Here is a 17,498-nt window from a genome sequence, read left to right as displayed (position 1 = left end):
TCTGGGGGGGGGGGTCCTAGGTGGTGGAGGGGGCGGGACCCCTGATTCCTCTGGTGGGGGGCTGGCCACCTTTGGCTCACTGGAAAGGGCCCCAGACCGGTGCCACGTGCAGGTGGTGTATTTACCCTCCTTCGGCCACGAGGGCACCCGCTGAGCCCTCTGCTCCTCGGCACACGCCCCCTGGAGTGCCGTCGGCAGCTGGGTGTCCGCTTCCCTGCAGCGGCCGGAGGGGGCTAGGGGGGGTCAGTGGGGATTCCCTGGGAGCGCGCGCGTGTGTGTGGCTGGCACACAGACAGGCTGCATGATATGTCTGCGAGGCAGCGTGCCACAGCACGTGCGATAAGGCGGGCACAGCCAGGCTGGTACAGGTGGGGCCGGCGAGGGCCACGCCTCGGCCTCACAGCTCACACCTTGTCTCAGAAGTCCCTGGAGGGGATCATTCTTAGATACGCACAGGTTGCATTTTTTTTCATGCACTGTTTTCATCTGTCTCTCCTGCAGTGGCTGAAGAGGGGGGACAACGTAGGGGTACTGTGGGCAGAGAATCAGAAGGCGGGAATAACCCGAGGATCGGGTCAGGGGCGGAGTCGGAGGTGTGGCCAGAAAGAGCCATAGGTCCCAATTTCAAGTATTTGTTTGACATTTCACTGACCAACTAAAGCTTATTTCGTTATTCAAATAAACCAATGGATACACATGTTTATATAATGTTTAACATGAGGTATTGACAATAAAATACATTCACAAAGTGGGAAAGTTTCACAGAATGTCACAAATATCCTTAAAAGTGGAATCACAAGCCATTTGTCTCCGAGCCATGGAGTTTCTGTCATCAGCACTTCTCCCTTTTTCCACAAGAGCAGTTCAGACATGAATGGCAAAATGTCCTAGTTTGCAAATGTTTTTCATATAATGATGGCTCTGCCATATTTGCCACATAATACATCATCTGCTGCATAATCTGACGATTTGAACAAAAAAATTGTTTGTAGCTCAAACGGATCAAAAGTTACTAAAATGTGACTTGTGTTGCTGCGAAGTGGGCGGCCCTTTGCAAAGGTTGACTGGTCACCTTCCTCAAGGCTGCATTTGCATATTACACTGGTACTAATGAGGGAAAATCTTTGCAGCAACTGTTCGTATGTGTAAAAATGTAAAAAAAAAAAAAAAAAAGAATCAAAAAATGTACTGCATTAATATGCAGCCTTTTTTGTTGCATAATTTAGTCAACACTGCAGCATCATTTTGTCCCCCATTGCTGCATAATTTCAGTGGCCTCAAAGCAGGCAGCAAATGTTAAAAGTGCTTGTGCATGAAGAAGAGGCAGTGAAGTTTGTGAACTTAGTTTGGTGTGCGTGCAAATCCTGCATTGCTGATCCCTGGTGAGTTGCACTACTACTGCTGAAACAAGGCCAATGGAGGTACCTACGGGTCCTGTGACCTCCTTGACAGAGTCACTGTCGCTCTAGAGTGTGCTGCTTCATAGGCCTGCCCGCAAGACTGGAGGTGAACTTCAGTGTGGATTGTGGTAGACAGGCCTTCAAGGCTTACCCACACTTGCCACTGCTATGGTCCACCTGCTGGTGCTAAGACACCAGAGCTTTTAAGGTTTTGCGGGGCCTTCTAAGGTCTAGCATGGGAATGTGCTCTTTCAGGACAGTGGTCTGGTGGACTGGTCATGAAGGCTGAAAGTGGCTACCCAGCTACAAATTTGGCAGCTCTGGCCATAGTGCCACATCCTTTCCACCACTAAACATCATACTGCCCACTGAGAGAAACTCGCACTGCCTTCAGCTACAAACCCAATTGTGACCGCTATAAATACCTGGATGTGACTCAATTCAATTATGCACTGGCAAAGAGTAATATGCTGCCTTAAAATAAAAAATGTAACAACATCATGGAAAAATCAAACAAGCATAGGGAATGCAGGATGAAGTCAATCAATCAATCAAAGACATTTATAGAGCGCACTACTTACCCGTAGGGTCTCAAGGCGCTTGGGGGGGGGGGGAGGGGGGGGGGGGGGGGCGTTACTGCTCGAACAGCCAGGTCTTGAGCTTCTTCCTGAAGGAGAGGTGGTCTTGGGTCAGGCGCAGGTCGGTCGGGAGGGAGTTCCAGGTCTTGGCGGCCAGGTAGGAGAAGGACCTTCCTCCTGTTGTCGCTCTTCAGATGCGGGGGACGGCGGCGAGGGCGTGGCTGGCTGATCGGAGGTGGCGTTTGGGAGCGTAGAAGTTGATTCGGTTGTTGAGGTAGCTCGGGCCTTGATCGTGTAGGGCTTTGTGTGCGTGGGTGAGGAGACAGAAGGTGATTCTTTTGTTGACGGGGAGCCAATGCAGGTCTCTCAGATGTCCGGAGATGTGGCTGTTTCGTGGGATGTCGAGGATGAGTCTGGCTGAGGCGTTCTGGATCCGCTGGAGTCTCTTCTGGAGCTTGGCGGTGGTTCCGGCGTAGAGGGCGTTGCCGTAGTCCAGTCGGCTGGTGACGAGGGCCTGGGTGACAGTCTTCCTGGTCTCGGTGGGGATCCACCAGAAGATCTTCCGTAGCATGCGCAGGATGTTGAAGCACGACGAGGAGACGGCGTTGACTTGTCTGGTCATGGAGAGGGAGGAGTCCAGGATGAAGCCCAGGTTGCGTGCGTGGTCCGTCGGTTTGGGTGCGGTGCCCAGGGCGGGGGGCCACCAGGAGTCGTCCCAGGCAGAGGGCGAGGAGCCCAGGATGAGGACCTCCGTCTTGTCTGAGTTCAGTTTCAGGCGGCTGGTCATCATCCACTCGGCTACATCTTTCATCCCTTCGTGCAGGTTGGCTCTGGCGGCGGCGGGGTCGTTGGTCAGGGAGAGGATCAGCTGGGTGTCGTCGGCGTAGGAGATTATGTTGAGGTTGTGTTGGCGTGCGATGGCCGCGAGGGGGCTCATGTAGACGTTGAAGAGGGTGGGGCTCAGCGAGGATCCTTGAGGGACGCCGCAGATGACTTCGGTGGCCTCTGACTTGTACGGTGGTAGGCGGACTCTCTGTGTTCCGTCGAGGAAGGAGATGATCCATTCCAGTGCCTTCTCCTGGATTCCGACGTTGCTGAGGCGCTGCACAAGGGTGCGGTGGCAGACAGTGTCGAATGCTGCGGAGAGGTCTAGGAGGATGAGGGCCGCTGTTTCTCCGTTGTCCATCAGGGCTCGGATGTCGTCGGTGGCAGCGATGAGGGCGGTCTCGGTGCTGTGGTTGGCTCGGAAGCCAGACTGTGAGGGGTCGAGGGATCCATTCGTCTCGAGGAAGGCGGCCAGCTGTTTGTTGACGGTCTTCTCGATGACTTTGGCTGGAAACGGGAGGAGCGAGATGGGGCGGTAATTCTTGAGTTCGGTGGGGTCCGCTGTGGGTTTCTTGAGTAGAGCGCTGAGTTCGGCGTGCTTCCAGCTCTCCGGGAAGGTGGCGGTGTCGAAGGAGGTGTTGATAATGTCCCGCAGGTGGGGTGCGATGACAGCGTCGGCCTTGTTGAAGACGTGGTGAGGGCAGGGGTCGGTCGGAGATCCGGAGTGGATGGAGTTCATCATGCGGACGGTGTCTTCGGTGCTGATCGGAGTCCAGGCGCGGAGGGTGGGGGTGGGCGGCATTGCTGCGGTCGTGGCGTGCGTCGGTTGAATGCTGAAGCTGTTGTGTATGTCCGTGATCTTGTTGTGGAAGTAGGAGGCGAGGGAGTTGCAGAGGTCTTGCGATGGGGTGATGTCGTTGTTTCCGGCGTTGGGGTTGGAGAGCTCTTTCACTATGTTGAAGAGTTCCTTGCAGTTGTGTGCGTTGTTGTCCAGCCGGTCCTTGAATGCAGTTTTCTTGGCGGCGCGGATCAGTTGGTGGTGCTTCCGGGTGGCAAGCTTGAGGGTGGTCATGTTGTCCGGTGTTGGTTCCCTTCTCCAGGCTTTCTCGAGGGCTCGGCAGTTCTTCTTGGAGCTCTTGAGTTCGTCGGTGAACCATGGGGCTTTCTTGCTGCCGGGTCTGCTGGGCGGGGTCCTCAGAGGGGCGATTTCGTCCGCGCAGTTGCTGATCCACTTCGTGAGGTTGTCGGCGGCCTGGCTGGGGTTCGCTGAGCTGGCAGGAGGGTGCTGGCTCAGGGAAGCGGCGAGCTGGTCGGCTGTGATCTTGTTCCAGCTTCTTCGGGCAACCTGTTGCTGGTGGTGGTGGATCGTCGTTCTTTTGAAGGTGAAGTGGACGCAGCTGTGGTCCGTCCAGTGGAGTCCTGTGGCGTGGCTGAAGGCGATGTCTTTGCTGGATGAGAAGACGGCGTCGAGTGTGTGTCCGGCGAGGTGGGTGGGGGTGGACACCAGCTGCTTGAGTCCGAGGTTGGCGAGGTTGTCGAGCAGGGTGATGGTGTTGCGGTCCCTGTTGTTCTCCAGGTGGAAGTTGAGGTCCCCCAGGAGGATGTAGTCAGCGGAGGCGAGGGCATGTGGGCTGACGAAGTCGGCGATGTCCTCGCTGAATTGTGTGCGTGGTCCCGGGGATCGGTAGATCAGGGTGCCTCTGAGGGTGGTCTTCGGGTCAGTGTGGATCTGGAAGTGTAGGTGTTCGGCGGTGGTTAGGGTGTCGTCGGTGTTGGTCGTGATGCGGATGGTGTCCCTGTGGATGACGGCGATGCCTCCTCCCATCTGGTTGGCGGTGCGGTCCCTCCGGGTGATCTTGTAGCCCTCTGGGATGGCGATGGCGATGTCGGGCGCTGAAGAGGCGTTCATCCAGGTCTCCGTGAGGAAGGCAACGTCAGGGGCTGTGGTGTCGAGGAGGTTCCAGAGTTCGATGGCGTGTCTGTGGACGGAGCGGGTGTTGAGCAGGATGCACTTGAGGTGGTTGCTGCTGGTGTTCGGCTTGGCGGGTGCTGGTGCAGGGCAGGTCCGGATGCAGGTGAACTTGCAGGCGTGGCAGCTGAAGGGTCCGTGGGTGCGTCGCGGGGTGGCTCGGTAGCATCCTGGGATTCGGCCGGTGTTGAGTGCGTTGAGGGTGGCGGCGTCGTACGTCAGGCGGGTGGGCTGGGGTCCTCGAGGGCCAGGGGACCTGGCACTGGGCGCGGTCCAGGCGCGGACGGGCGCAGACGGGCTTACCTTTGGCGCGCCTTCGGCGCACAATCGGCGCGCCCGCTGCGCGTCAACGCTGCGCGTTCGCACGGTCGCCATATATGGCGAAGTGCGAGGGGGGGCGGAGCAGCTGGGAGGCGGGAAGTAAACCATTTGAAATGTAAGCAGGAACAACATGGATACCTTAATGCTTGTACACTCACTATTTAGAAATCAGTGAGTTCTTTTGCCTGAAAAGTTAAGAACATGACTACAGGGCTGGAAAGGACCCATTTCAATGTCCATTGCTTATAACGTTACAAAACGTAAGCAGTATAGTTTAAAAAGACCACATCCCGGAACACAGAGCTGCGGTACACATTTTATCATCTAAAATAAGGAAAACAGCTGATAAGGATCACATTAAACAGTTTCCACTGCACGCATCAACCAGGTATTTCCGCACCTCCAGGAATGCTGCACTTCCCCACCGGGGGAAAACAATGCTCTTCAAAGAAAGATGAGAAAACAAAAGTAGCGCTTCACTGGCAAACTCTGTAAAGTGGCACTAATGTGTTTGGGTGTGAATAAAACCAATCTGGCCAGTTTGTGACCACTCTGGCTTGCTTTATTTAAATATTTATTTATTTTTTTGTATTTTGAACCTTTATTTTTGTTCTCCGTCTCAAGTCTGCACTTTGGAATAGAAAAATGTCAGAAAATACAACATTTCCGGCAAAAGTGTTTCTTTCATTTTTGGATCCATTTCACAGGTGAACGAACAATGGAAAGGCGAGAAACCAGAGGGTAAGAGACGATTATTTAAATCACGTTTTCAGCAAGTGAGAAGCAAGACGGAGACAGAAAGAGAGGGAATAAGAGGACGAGAGATGGGGTGGGGCAGCTGCCAGTGATAGAACAGAAGTGGACACTGTCCTTGTCTTCTCTGACCAAGAAGGAAGAGACCAAGTCCATTTCCCCCCCCCCCTGCTCTTCCACAAACAGCCACTAACCGCCAAACCTTAGCTATAGGCCTCAGCTATTTCTGCCGTCCTGGGATGCATTTTTAAACAGAAAAAGAGGGGAACAGATTCTATTAAATGTAAAAAGAAGGGGCACGCCAGACTCGGCTGACCCCCCCCCCCCACTACGACCACTGGTCTCATGCAAATCACTTTCTTGGTATGCATTGCCCCCCTGTAACAAGTGCGGCAGCGGTGCTAGACTCCCGCCCCCCCACCCCCGGCCGGTCGAGCGGAATTGCCAGGGCTGGTTTCTGGTCCCAGTCCGGCCGTGGGTGTGTGGGTAAAGGGTGTCGTCTTTGCTTTGAGACTATGGGGGAAATGTTTCCATGTCATGCGTGATGACCACCACGGTGCAACGGCGAGATGGGATGCAGTGCTTGATGGTGCAAAATGAGGAAATGGGAGAGATAGACACATATTGTTTTTATAATTTGTGCTCTACTGGCCGCACTGATAAGCTCTGCAGGTCTCTTCCTTTTGTAAGTAATTTATTTTTCGTGTCATAACTGCTGTTTCCTATGATGGCAGTGGCAGGAGCTCATGAACTGGAGGAGTGGGCTTGGTTTTCCGAATCCTTTTTGTCATTATAAGACGCTGCAGGGGTTATTACCCCGCCGTCTGGGGGCGAGGGGGGCGCGCACAGAGCCCGCATGCTCATGACAAGCTGAGCTCGTCATGAGCTACGGCGCTCCTGTAATCATGACGAGCTCAGCTCGTCACAGGTGCATTGGCTCCGTGAAACGTTCAGCACAGCGGGGGAATTCTCCCCACACCTGAGCGTTCCACAGGCAAACGAGCTGAGCTCGTCATGAGCACCGGAGCACCGTGGATCATGACGAGCTCAGATCGTCATGAGCATGCAAGAGGTTAAAAAAAAATGAAGTGGATACAATCTTTGGGCAGCCCACTCCTCTCTTTCCATCCATGATTTATGTGTCTACAGGCTGCACCTGGCCCATCCACAAAGGTTCCACAGTTCCTTTTATACATTATATGCTGGTCCAGTTGGCAACAAGGGTTTAGGTAACAAACTGGTGTATGATATTCTGTGATGAGATGGATCGTATCTCTTGCGCCTGGGAGCCGACCATAACAGAAACTAGATATGATATAGTGGTATTAATATTTCAGCGGACAGGATATCCATCCCCAGTGTGACGGAATAACTTGTGCGCCAAGATCTAAATCAGGCGATAAGTGACCTTCACCTTACGGTTAGAGTGGACGTACTGTACAATGTCTATGAAGTCTTGGGGTGGGCGTACTATGATAAGTGTCTCATATGTCAATATTAGGCAGGATGCGGGTCTTTGGGAGCAGAATGCCAGCAGGCAGGTCTAGTGTCGATTGAAGAAGCACAGCTATATTCCATCTGTGTGTCGAGGTCGTTGTGTGGTGCTCTGAGTGGAGCTCACCAATTTTGAATACCTGTTTCTGTACTCTTCTTGAGCCGTTGTGTGCTGGTCCATACGGTTTCACAGCTCTCACCATGATTCTTTAGGTACAAGGATCATCGTTCTGCATTCTACTCCCCTTATTAGCAATTGATGTATTTATCTTTGGAACAACCATCTTTTCACCCCTCTTATGAACTTCAAGAGGCTTGTGGATGACTCCGAACTCGTCAGGCAATGAGGTCCATAGCTTTGTGGTGTGTACCAAGAAACAGGGCTTAGTTTCAATCAATCAATCAGGTGTTTGTTAAGCATGACTAATCACCCGTAGGGGTCTCATGGCGTTGGGGGGTCAGGGGTGGGGGGGGTCGCAGGTTCCAGTCCCTCAAGTAGGGGGTCTGTCAAAGAGCCAGGTTTTGAGTTTTATTGCGAAGATGGGGGGCAATGTTGTCTGTCTGAGGTGAAGCGGAAGGTCATTCCAGGCTCTGGCCACGCGGAAGGAGAAGGATCGGCTTCCCGATCTGGTCTTTCTGGTGTGGGGGACCACGGCGTAGGAGAGCTGGGCTGATCGTAGGGTCCTCTGGGGTGCGTGGAATTTGAGTCGGCTATTCAGGTATGCTGGTCCGGTATCGTGGAGGGCCTTGTGAGAATGGGTCAGCATCTTGAAGGTGACTCTAGCTTTGATGGGGAGCCAGTGAAGTGTGCACAGGTGCTGGGAGATGTGGCAGTGTCTTGGCAGGTTGAGGACCAGTCTTGTGGCAGCGTTTTGGATGTTCTGTAGCTTGCGGGTGAGGTTTTTCTTTATTCTGGCATAGAGTGCGTTGCCCTAGTCAAGCCTGCTGGTGACCAGGGCATGAGTGACAGTCTTTCTGTGTTCGAGGGGCATCCATTTGAAGGTCTTAGGTAGGAGGTGGAGGGTGTGGAAGCAGGAGGACGAGAGGGAGTTGATCTGGCGGTCTATTTTGAGCTCTGAGTCCAGGATGATTCCCAGGTTGCGTGCGTGGTCTGTGTGGGTGGGCGGACTTCTGAGGGCAGGGGCCACCAGGTGTCATTCCAGGCGGCGGGGTTTGGGTCTATGATGAGTACTTCCATTTTGTTGGTGTTTAGTTGTAGGCGGCTGTTTTTCATCCCTTTGGCGACGGCTTCCATGCCTTCTCGAAATTTGTGTCTGGCGGTGTCGGGTTCGTTGGATAGGGAGAGGATGAGTTGGGTGTCGTCTGCGTACGACACAATGTTGAGTCCCTAGGTTCTGACGATGGGGGCGAGAGGGGCCATGTAGATGTTGAAGAGCATAGGCCTGAGGGAGGACCCCTGGGGGACTCCGCAGATGGTAGGTGTAGGGTCCGAGAGGAAAGGAAGGAGTCTGACCCGCTGCATTCTGCCGGAGAGGAAGGAGCGGATCCAGTCGAGGGCCTTGTCTTGGATCCCTGCGTCGTAGAGTCTGCGTATTAGGGGGCAGTGAGAGACTCTGTGGAACGCTGCTGAGAGGTCGAGGAGGATGAGGGCTGCTGTTTCTCCTTTGTCCAGTAAGGGACAGATGTCTTCTGTTGCAGCGAGGAGGGCAGTTTCCGTACTGTGGTGTTTTCTGAAGCGGTATTGGAAGGAGTCAAGGATGTTGTGCTCCTCGATGAATGTGGCGAGTTGGCTGTTGATGGTTTTCTTGATGACTTTTGCTGGGAACGGGAGCAGGGAGATGGGTATGTAGTTTTTGAAGTCGGTGGGGTCCGCCGAGGGTTTCTTCAGGAGGGGGTTGATCTCAGTGTGTTTCCAGTCATCAGGGAACGAGCCGGTTGCCAGGGAGCGGTTGATGGTGTGGCAGAGCATGGGTGCGATGGTGTCGGCGGCTCTGTTGAAAATGTGGTTGGAGCAGGGGTCCGTGGGGGCCCCAGAGTGGATTGACTTCATCGTCTTCAGTGTGTCTTCGGTGGTGAGGGCTGTCCAGTCATCGATCGCTGGCTTCTGGGTGTCTGGGTGGTTGGTGAGGGTTCAGCGTGTTGGTTGTCTTCGTCATAGTTGTCGTAGATGCTCTTGATTTTGTGGTGGAAAAAGGTGCTGAGTTTGTCACAGAGGTCTTGTGAGGGAGGGATGTCGGTGGACTCGCTGGTGGGTTGGGCGAACTCCTTGATGATGTTGAAGAGTTCTTTGCTGTTGTGTGCATGAGTGGAGATATTGTCTTCAATCGCTTTTTTTTTTCTGATGAGTTGGTGGTGGACGTTGGTGGTGGCTCTGAAGTTGTTGTGGGATCTGGTGTTCCTCCAGGTCTTTTTGAGGCGGTGGCATGTGCGCCAGGACTCTCGAAGTTCAGTGGTGAATCATCTAGCTTTCTTGGCATGGGTGTTGTTGTTTTTCTTGAGGGAAGCTATGGTGTTGGCGCTGTTGGAGATCCATCTGCGCAGGGTTCGGGCTGTGGTGTTGGGGCCGTCGTGTTCCGTGATGGGTGGGGTGAAGTTGCTGAGTGATGAGGTTAGCTGGTCGTCAGTGATTCTGGTCCAGTTTCTTCGTGGGAGCAGGTACTGGTGTCTGTTGATGGTGGGTGTTCTGAAGGTGAAGTGGACGCATCGATGGTCAGTCCATGGGAGTTCAGTGGTGTGGCTGAAGGTGATGGAGTTTCCTGTTGTGAAGAGGTGTTACCTGCACGGACCGCGGCTGCTGTTACCTAGCCTGTACTTCTTTACGATCCACTCTGTTCCTCTTTGTGATTTATCCGCTTTGTAACTCAACCTGTACATCTTTGAATGTATGCAAAGGAAGTTTGTGACAGTTCCAAGAGGTCCCTATCTTCTCTCTTTCACTCTCTGTTTCTCTCTCTGGTTCTCTCTCATTATTCCCACTGTCTTTCTCTGTTGCTCACCCTTTTCTGCCTTTGTGTTTCAGTATCCATCCATCAATCCATCCATCCATACATCCTCTCTCTCTGACCTTCTCTTCCTCTCTTTGTCCTTCTAATCCTCCTTAGCTCCAAGGCCCTCTCTCACTGCCCCTCTTGCCGCCTAAACCACTGTCAAATTCAAACGAACTTTACTTGCAAAGGAATTTAACAAAATGTGGGTGGTCACTGGTCAACAGCCCACTCAAGCAACTTGAAGCAGGCGCAAGGGGATTGCTGAAGGTGACTGGAGGGCTCAAAGAAGGACCAAGCTAAGCTGACCCGTGAAAGGGAAGTTAGCTTCGGCCCACTGAAGAATGCTGTGATGTGGGCGGAGACGAGAGGTCTAAAGCAACAGTGTCCTCAGAAGGGGTTCGTAGAGGCACCCCAACCATGCACATTGAGGATGAACCAGCAAAGCAGCCCGACTCGCTGGTGGTTCCTGCAATGTTTAGATGTCTCTGGCACTGAAAAGCCTGCTCGGAAGAGCAATGCACTGCTAGGACCAGTGCTTCTAGGTGGGGTTTTATGAGGGGGTAAGCCAACAGGCAAACACTTCCATCTCAAATGAAAATTTGAAGTCCACTTGAGTCAGCCTATAACTATTGTTTCTGTAAGGAAAGATTATTGTCTCAACTAGACGCCTGGATGTTTCTCTCTGAAAACCCATGTAGTGGGACTTGAAAACCCGTCCAATGGGAGTCGAAAACCCATCCAATGGGAGTCAAAAACCCATCCAGTAGGACTCGAAAACACATCCAATGGGAGTCAAAAACCCATACAGTGGACGTCTATGACCCGCCCAAAGGGAGTTAAATACCCATCCAATGGGATTTGAAAACCCATCCAGTGGGACTCGAAAACACATCCAATGGGAGTCAAAAACCCTTCCATTGGGAGTCAAAAACCCATCCAAGGGAGTCAAAAACCCATCCAATGGGAGTCTAAAACCCATCCAATGGGAGTCTAAAACCCATCCAATGGGAGTCTAAAACCCATCCAATGGGAGTCAAAAACCCATCCAATGGGAGTCAAAAACCCATCCAATGGGATTTGAAAACCCATCCAGTGGGACTCGAAAACGCATCCAATGGGAGTCCAAAACCCATCCAATGGGAGTCAAAAACCCATCCAATGGGAGTCAAAAACCCATCCAATGGGAGTCAAAAACGCATCCAATGGGAGTCGAAAACCCATTTAGTGGGAGTCAAAAAACAGCCCAATGGGAGTTGAAAACCCATACAATGGGAGTAGAAAACTCATCCAAAAGGAATCGAAGAACCATCTGCCTGGAATCTGGCTTATCCAGATTAGGTTATCCACTGGCTCTTACTAGATTCTTAGTAAACATTGCCACCAAAATAAATAACAAATTTTTGGTGCAATGGTCCAGTAATCTGTGACAAATACTCCTTGGGAACTCAAAAACCTATGTCTGTCTGGGTTTCAGTATGCCGTCTTCCCAAGCCGCTGGGGGTGAAACGCTTATGGCTAAAAGCAGAATTAGGTTCAGATGTGGAGAAAACTGGAAGGGCCTGCATCAGAGCTGTGTGAGAGCACACATGCACAAGTACTGTACTTGTGGTACTACGGAAAAAGCCCAGCCTATGCTCTGAATTATGACAAATTACATAGTCTATGTAGCGCCTGGGTACCCTCACGGGTGGCAAGAAGCACTATACTAATCTACTGACTTATTAATGCTTGAGCTTGTTGCATTCAAGGCATGATCTAAAGTTTTTTTTTAAACCAAGATGTCTGTGACTTGTCGGTAGTGCAGGGGCACTTGATAGAGACAAAGCATCTGGTTTGTTGGGTAAACTATTAAATACAAATAAAAGGGGCAGCCAGGTCCAGCCATTGGCTAATTTCACTGTAAGTGGCAGCATTCCACCCTTTCACAAGGAGTACATCCACACACAAAGTAGTTCCCTTTAGTGCCAGGGACTGCCATGCCAATGTGTCCCTTCTGAGGATGGATCCAGTCCCACAGCCTGGCATGAAGTCTGCTTCAAAGAGTCTCTGCTGGTGATTTGCTGCCAGGAAATCTTGCTAGTGGCAGGAAATGTCAACACCAAAAACTTAGTTAATTGTGCAAGGATAGAGAAGGGCTGACAATTCCTGGCTTCTCTGCAGCTCATTTAGTTAATTTTTTATTTTTTAGCGTTGGGCTTCTATTGCCCTCTTGAGCTCTGCGGGAAATTGACCTGCGGTCAAGATGCAGCGAGTGTCAGGTTCCGCGAGCGCAGCGCGCCTACCACAATGGGAGAACTACATTTCCCATGAGCAGGTGGGGTTTCACAGGAAGCATATCACCGGTCCCGACGCGCTTCCTGTTGCGCGTTATTCTGATCGTTTGCTGCCTTCGGCGTGAGAGCGGACGCTCTGCACGCCATCCTTCCCGTGCCTCTCCAGTTACTTCCTGACTCCTGTGGGCTCCTTGTTTCCCGTGGGCCCGTAGGGAGTCCGTCAGTATCCTCTCCTGGCTTGAGACGGAGTCCACGCCCGCCAGCAGGTACTGTTGTCCTTTGCACCGACTGCTCCAGCGGTCAGCTGTTCGGTAGCCTGTCTCCTGGGGCTCGGAGCCTGGGTACTATACCGTTGGGCATTTCTTGGCTCTGTAAACTGATATGGGCATTTAGAAGTGGCGGAACACAGTGGCGGTCGAAACCACGTGTTACCGTCCACTCGGCATTATTACTGAAACTGCACTAGCGGGGCGCTGTGGTGAGGAAACCACGCGTTCCGTTATATACTGCAAATCTCTGTGGAAACAAGGATCAGGGTGTGTAGTGAGGAAACTACAAATGTTCCCTGGTCTTGTGTACTGGCTTCCAGTGGGGTTATTGTGTGACAGAATACTGTGGTGGTCGCAACTACGTGTTACTGTTTGCATTTTCCATGTACTTCTTTTTTGAGTTGTTCTATTGAGAGCGGAGTGTTGTAGTTCTTGCTTCCTACACACTACCGTATCCTGATTTACTTTTGGTGGAGATCTTTACTTCCAGTGGATGCTTTGGACCCCCCTTGTACATTGAGTCCGCTGACATATTCTGTGGTATTTTGTGAGTGTTGGGTTAGTGTCTCAGTAAGGTGTGTATGTGTATGTTAACATAGGACTGTGTTCATTTACATTATATCTATGTGTTCCTTAGGCCTTCCTCACAGATTATGGCAGAAGGATTGTAGATGTTTTCTAACCAAGGTCGGGTTTTCTTTCAGCCCAGGTACTTATTCATGTGCATGTTTTCTTAGTGAGACCATATGAGAGTAGTAGTTCATGCTAATAAGCACTTGACTGAAATCTGTCTTGTCTTCTGTTTCAGGCGTCCTTTCCCTGCTGACCCTACCTTTACCCACCCCACATTTTTTATTTTAGTTTGTTATTTTTCTCCCTCGCCTAATGGCTCGAACACCCTGTGTTTATACTTCAGGGTGTTGGTGACATTTGGAGGTGGAACCATCTTTGCATCGGCTGGATCCCGCGGAGTAAACCTGACAGCGAGCAATGTTCTGATCCCAGGACCACTGACTCAGAGGTTTGTTTCAGGATGTCCCTGGTAGGAGCAGCGCACCCGGTGTTCTTCACCAGGACAACTGCCTCCATCACCATCAGTGCAGCAGCATCCCTACATCGGCTACTATAGGCCGGTGGGCCCGCGAGATGAGCGCCGCTGGCAGGGATCATTCTGCAGGATCATATCCCTAATATTCCAGATTTTATTTGAAATAATTATGATATTTCTGTCATGAATCCTGAGAGGTGGAACAATGGAACTGGCTGGTTAAGGCAGAGAGCTCCTTATAGATTTAAATACTCCTTTGAGGGGGGGGGGGGGGTTTGTTTAAGGAGAAATTGATTCTCCCGGCAAACATCATGCATTGCCTCCTGCGAGCCTCTGCTTGGACTTTTCTTGGTGGTACCTGAAGCTGAGCTCCGCCACCGGCCCATACTCTGAGCATCGCCGAGGCTCCAGGCTGTATTAGGGTCTGCGCAAGCATGCTCTGGGCATTATTCGCCCTTTTAATGTGCAACTGTATTAAGCATGGGCGAATTTTGCGAATCTCGCGTTCGCGAATTTTGCGGATTTGCGAACTCGCAATTCGCAAAATCCGCGAATTCTCGCGAATTTGCCGATTTTTTTTTGTGTGTTCGCGCGGGTTGCTGCCAGTTCGCGCGGGTTTTGTACAATTTCGCAAACGCGAACTTACCTGTCGGCTCGCAAGTTTTGCGAACTTGTTGTTTCTACGTGTCCATCCTGTTTGGGACACTCTTCTTCATCACTGCCACTCTCTGTCACCACTGCCACTCTCTGACTACTCATGCCACCCTCTGGCCCACCCATGCCACCCTCTGTTTCATCACAGCACCCTCTGGTTGTCCAGTCAGTGTACATTATTGTGGCAAAGCAAAGCACACCTTCCCTGCCTCAAGTGACCTGAATTAATTTGGGGCTGATTAATGTGTCACAGAATATTTTTTTAGCTGGCACCTGCTTCCTTAGTGCTTCCTGATTAGTGATCTTTTGCACTTGCTAAGTGCTTTCATTGTTGCAAAATTAGTTACAACACCTGCCCTGCCACAACTGACAATAATGAATTAGGGGCTGATTAATGGATTTGAACTTCCAGCCTGGCTCCTGCTTGTCTCCCTTAGCTGTAATTCAGGACCTTTGTGGCATATGTGTAACTATTCTGAGGTTCAGAGCAGGGTCACATAATAGTTGCAAGTAGGCAACTGAACTCTGGAGGGGCCCCTCAGGAAGCACTACAGGAAATGGCTACTAATGATGAGCCTGAACTTTTGAACCTGGTAAGTAGTTTCAGTTTTGCTAAAATCGTATTTCTGCAATTTAGCGCTTATTCGCGGGGCGCGAAGTTGTACTGGGAAGCCGCGAACTCACGCGAACAGTGCGAGCAAAATCCGCTGCTCGCGGATTTGCGGATTTTGCGGGAGATTCGCGAATCTCGCGGATTGCGAATTTACCGAAAATCCGCAAAATCCGCGAGCGAAACGGATTTTCCGCCCATGCTTAAACTGTATGAGGTGTCAAGCACCATTGTAGCCCAAGTTATGAAAGTAAGAAGGACCGCGTGCACACCAATCAGGTGGGAAATAGGGGCCAAATGTGGCAGGAGAAAGGAGCACAGGGTGCCTGGTCCACGCAAGGCTGGAGAGGGAGCCCTTACCTGGACATCGGCTCTGTCATCAGGGAGTCAATTTAATGATGGCTAAAAACAATCTAGTCAGGGTATGGGCGAGGAGAACAGATCTTGACCTGGTCATCGCAAGCAAATGCAAAATGAAGCATGTGTCACCAACCTACCAGCCCTGGTGGCATCAAGGGAATCCGGAAGTGCCTTCACCCCAGATCTGGAATCCTGCCCCCACCCGCGTAGGAGCTCCAGAGAATAATCAGACATGAGGATGTGATGAACTGACCAGGACAAGGCAAGTCAAACATCTCCCTGGGGTCATTCTGATGTCATCTAGCGGATACCCCGCGCCCCCCATGGATCTCCAGTCCAGGGTCATATGATGCATCTGAAGTATGTCTACTGGGAGAATTTAGCCAGGGGTGTACCTTTGGAGGATGGGGTGTTGTGTTACGCACCGCTAATTAATGTATTTTCTGATAAATAGTTGGGTACAGGTGCTTTCAGTTAGATACAAGGAGGTGTCTGTCAGATTTCTTCAGGAATTTTTGCAGAAACCCTTCTCTCCCTCTCTGTTTTGAAAGCCTTAAAAAATGCAGGTTATTTTACAAGATTGGTAATCTAGCAATGCTCCTTCCTCTCCTTCTCCCTCTCCACTGTCCCGGTGCCCCTCTCGCGCGCCTTGCTTGTTGTATAATTCATTTTAAGGTTATGTGCCAGCCAGCCTAATTCTTAGGAAATCTGATGGTGCCCACCTCCCTCCCGAATCTTAATGATTAAGCTGCGACCTGCCCCCTGCTAACCTTCGAGGGATGACAGTAACTACTCCTGGACGCGGGTGTGACGATCCCTACTGTGGGAGGACCACAGATAACTCCTGGCCAGGGATGAGGCTGTCGCACTCTCCACACCTCACGCCGGCCGATGAAGAAAGGCCGGATAGGGAAAGGCAGGCATGTGACCGCATCGCCAGAAGCTGGCAGGGCTGGGGGGCAGTCAGTCACCTATCAAGCGCACCGAAGCTCCCATCTGATCGCTCCCTAGTTCTGTCGGTCTATATAGTACCCCCTGTTAATACTCCCTGGGCATCTTAAAAGATGTCAGGGATGGGGGCGTTGCTACACCTCCCCTCAGCCTCCCTCTGATCTCCTCCCGCCCTCCCCCAGACGGTGGGAAGCTACCATCTTTACACGCCATCTTCCCAACATAGGTTTGTGTAATGAGATGGTCTGCCGCAGAGAGACCAGTGAGCAGAGATCATTGTAAAGCGCCACGCCGCGAGTTAATACCCTCCAGGCGCACAGTCAGCAAGAACAGACCGCTGAAGTTTGAAATAAACCCTGGAACTGTTTCACTCTGTGCTATGCTGAACAAGTGATGTGCGCAGGGTCACACAATTTGTGGAATTAGCACCTTGGGTCTCCCTTGCTTGAAAGCACACATTTTTACTACCTCATGTATTTTGTTTGCTCACAAGTGTCACAATTACCTTGTCTACCTCATGTATTTTTGGTTTCTCACAATTTTTACTACCTCATGTATTCTTGTTTGCTCACAATTATCACTTTACCGTATGTAACGTAACGTATGCCTCTGCAATCTGTTGTTCGTGTAATGTTCTCAGTTTGTATCATTTCTGTTCCTATTGTGAAGCGCTCTGATGCCTTCGGGTAAAGTCCGCGCTATATAAAATTGCATAAATAAATAAATAAATAAAGTCGTCGGCTGCAGCATCAGCTCGGATCTCCCCAGCCCTCCCTCCCCCTGCACACTAACTTCCTTGCTGCTATGGCACGCGGCCAGCCCTGAGGATCCATCATGGCTGACGGCAGCAGGGCTGGGCCAGAGCTCTTCCAGGCTGTAAAAATGTCAAACACAGAAATAAATGGCTGCGCAGGAGTCAGAGAGAGGAGAGCGGTGAAGAGGGGAGGGCAGAGAGCGCAGGAAGGAGAAGAGAGAAGCATATGATGAGAACAGGCTCCGAACAGCAGCCCCTTCCGAGCCCGGCCTGCGGAACACAAGCAAAGGG

The 17,498-nt window shown here is 51.5% G+C and overlaps 1 protein-coding gene across 1 annotated transcript in view; it reads right to left on the bottom strand.

The window, feature by feature from the left end:
• The window catches only part of RALGDS (ral guanine nucleotide dissociation stimulator), a 436,172-nt gene that overhangs the window by 321,312 nt on the left and 97,362 nt on the right, over positions 1-17,498 (bottom strand). The window lies entirely within an intron of this gene.

Source organism: Lissotriton vulgaris, chromosome 5 (genome assembly GCF_964263255.1).
Source record: "Lissotriton vulgaris chromosome 5, aLisVul1.2, whole genome shotgun sequence".
Taxonomy (NCBI): domain Eukaryota; kingdom Metazoa; phylum Chordata; class Amphibia; order Caudata; family Salamandridae; genus Lissotriton; species Lissotriton vulgaris.
Note: the sequence above shows the minus strand (reverse complement) of the source record. Positions and strands in the feature narration are given on the sequence as shown.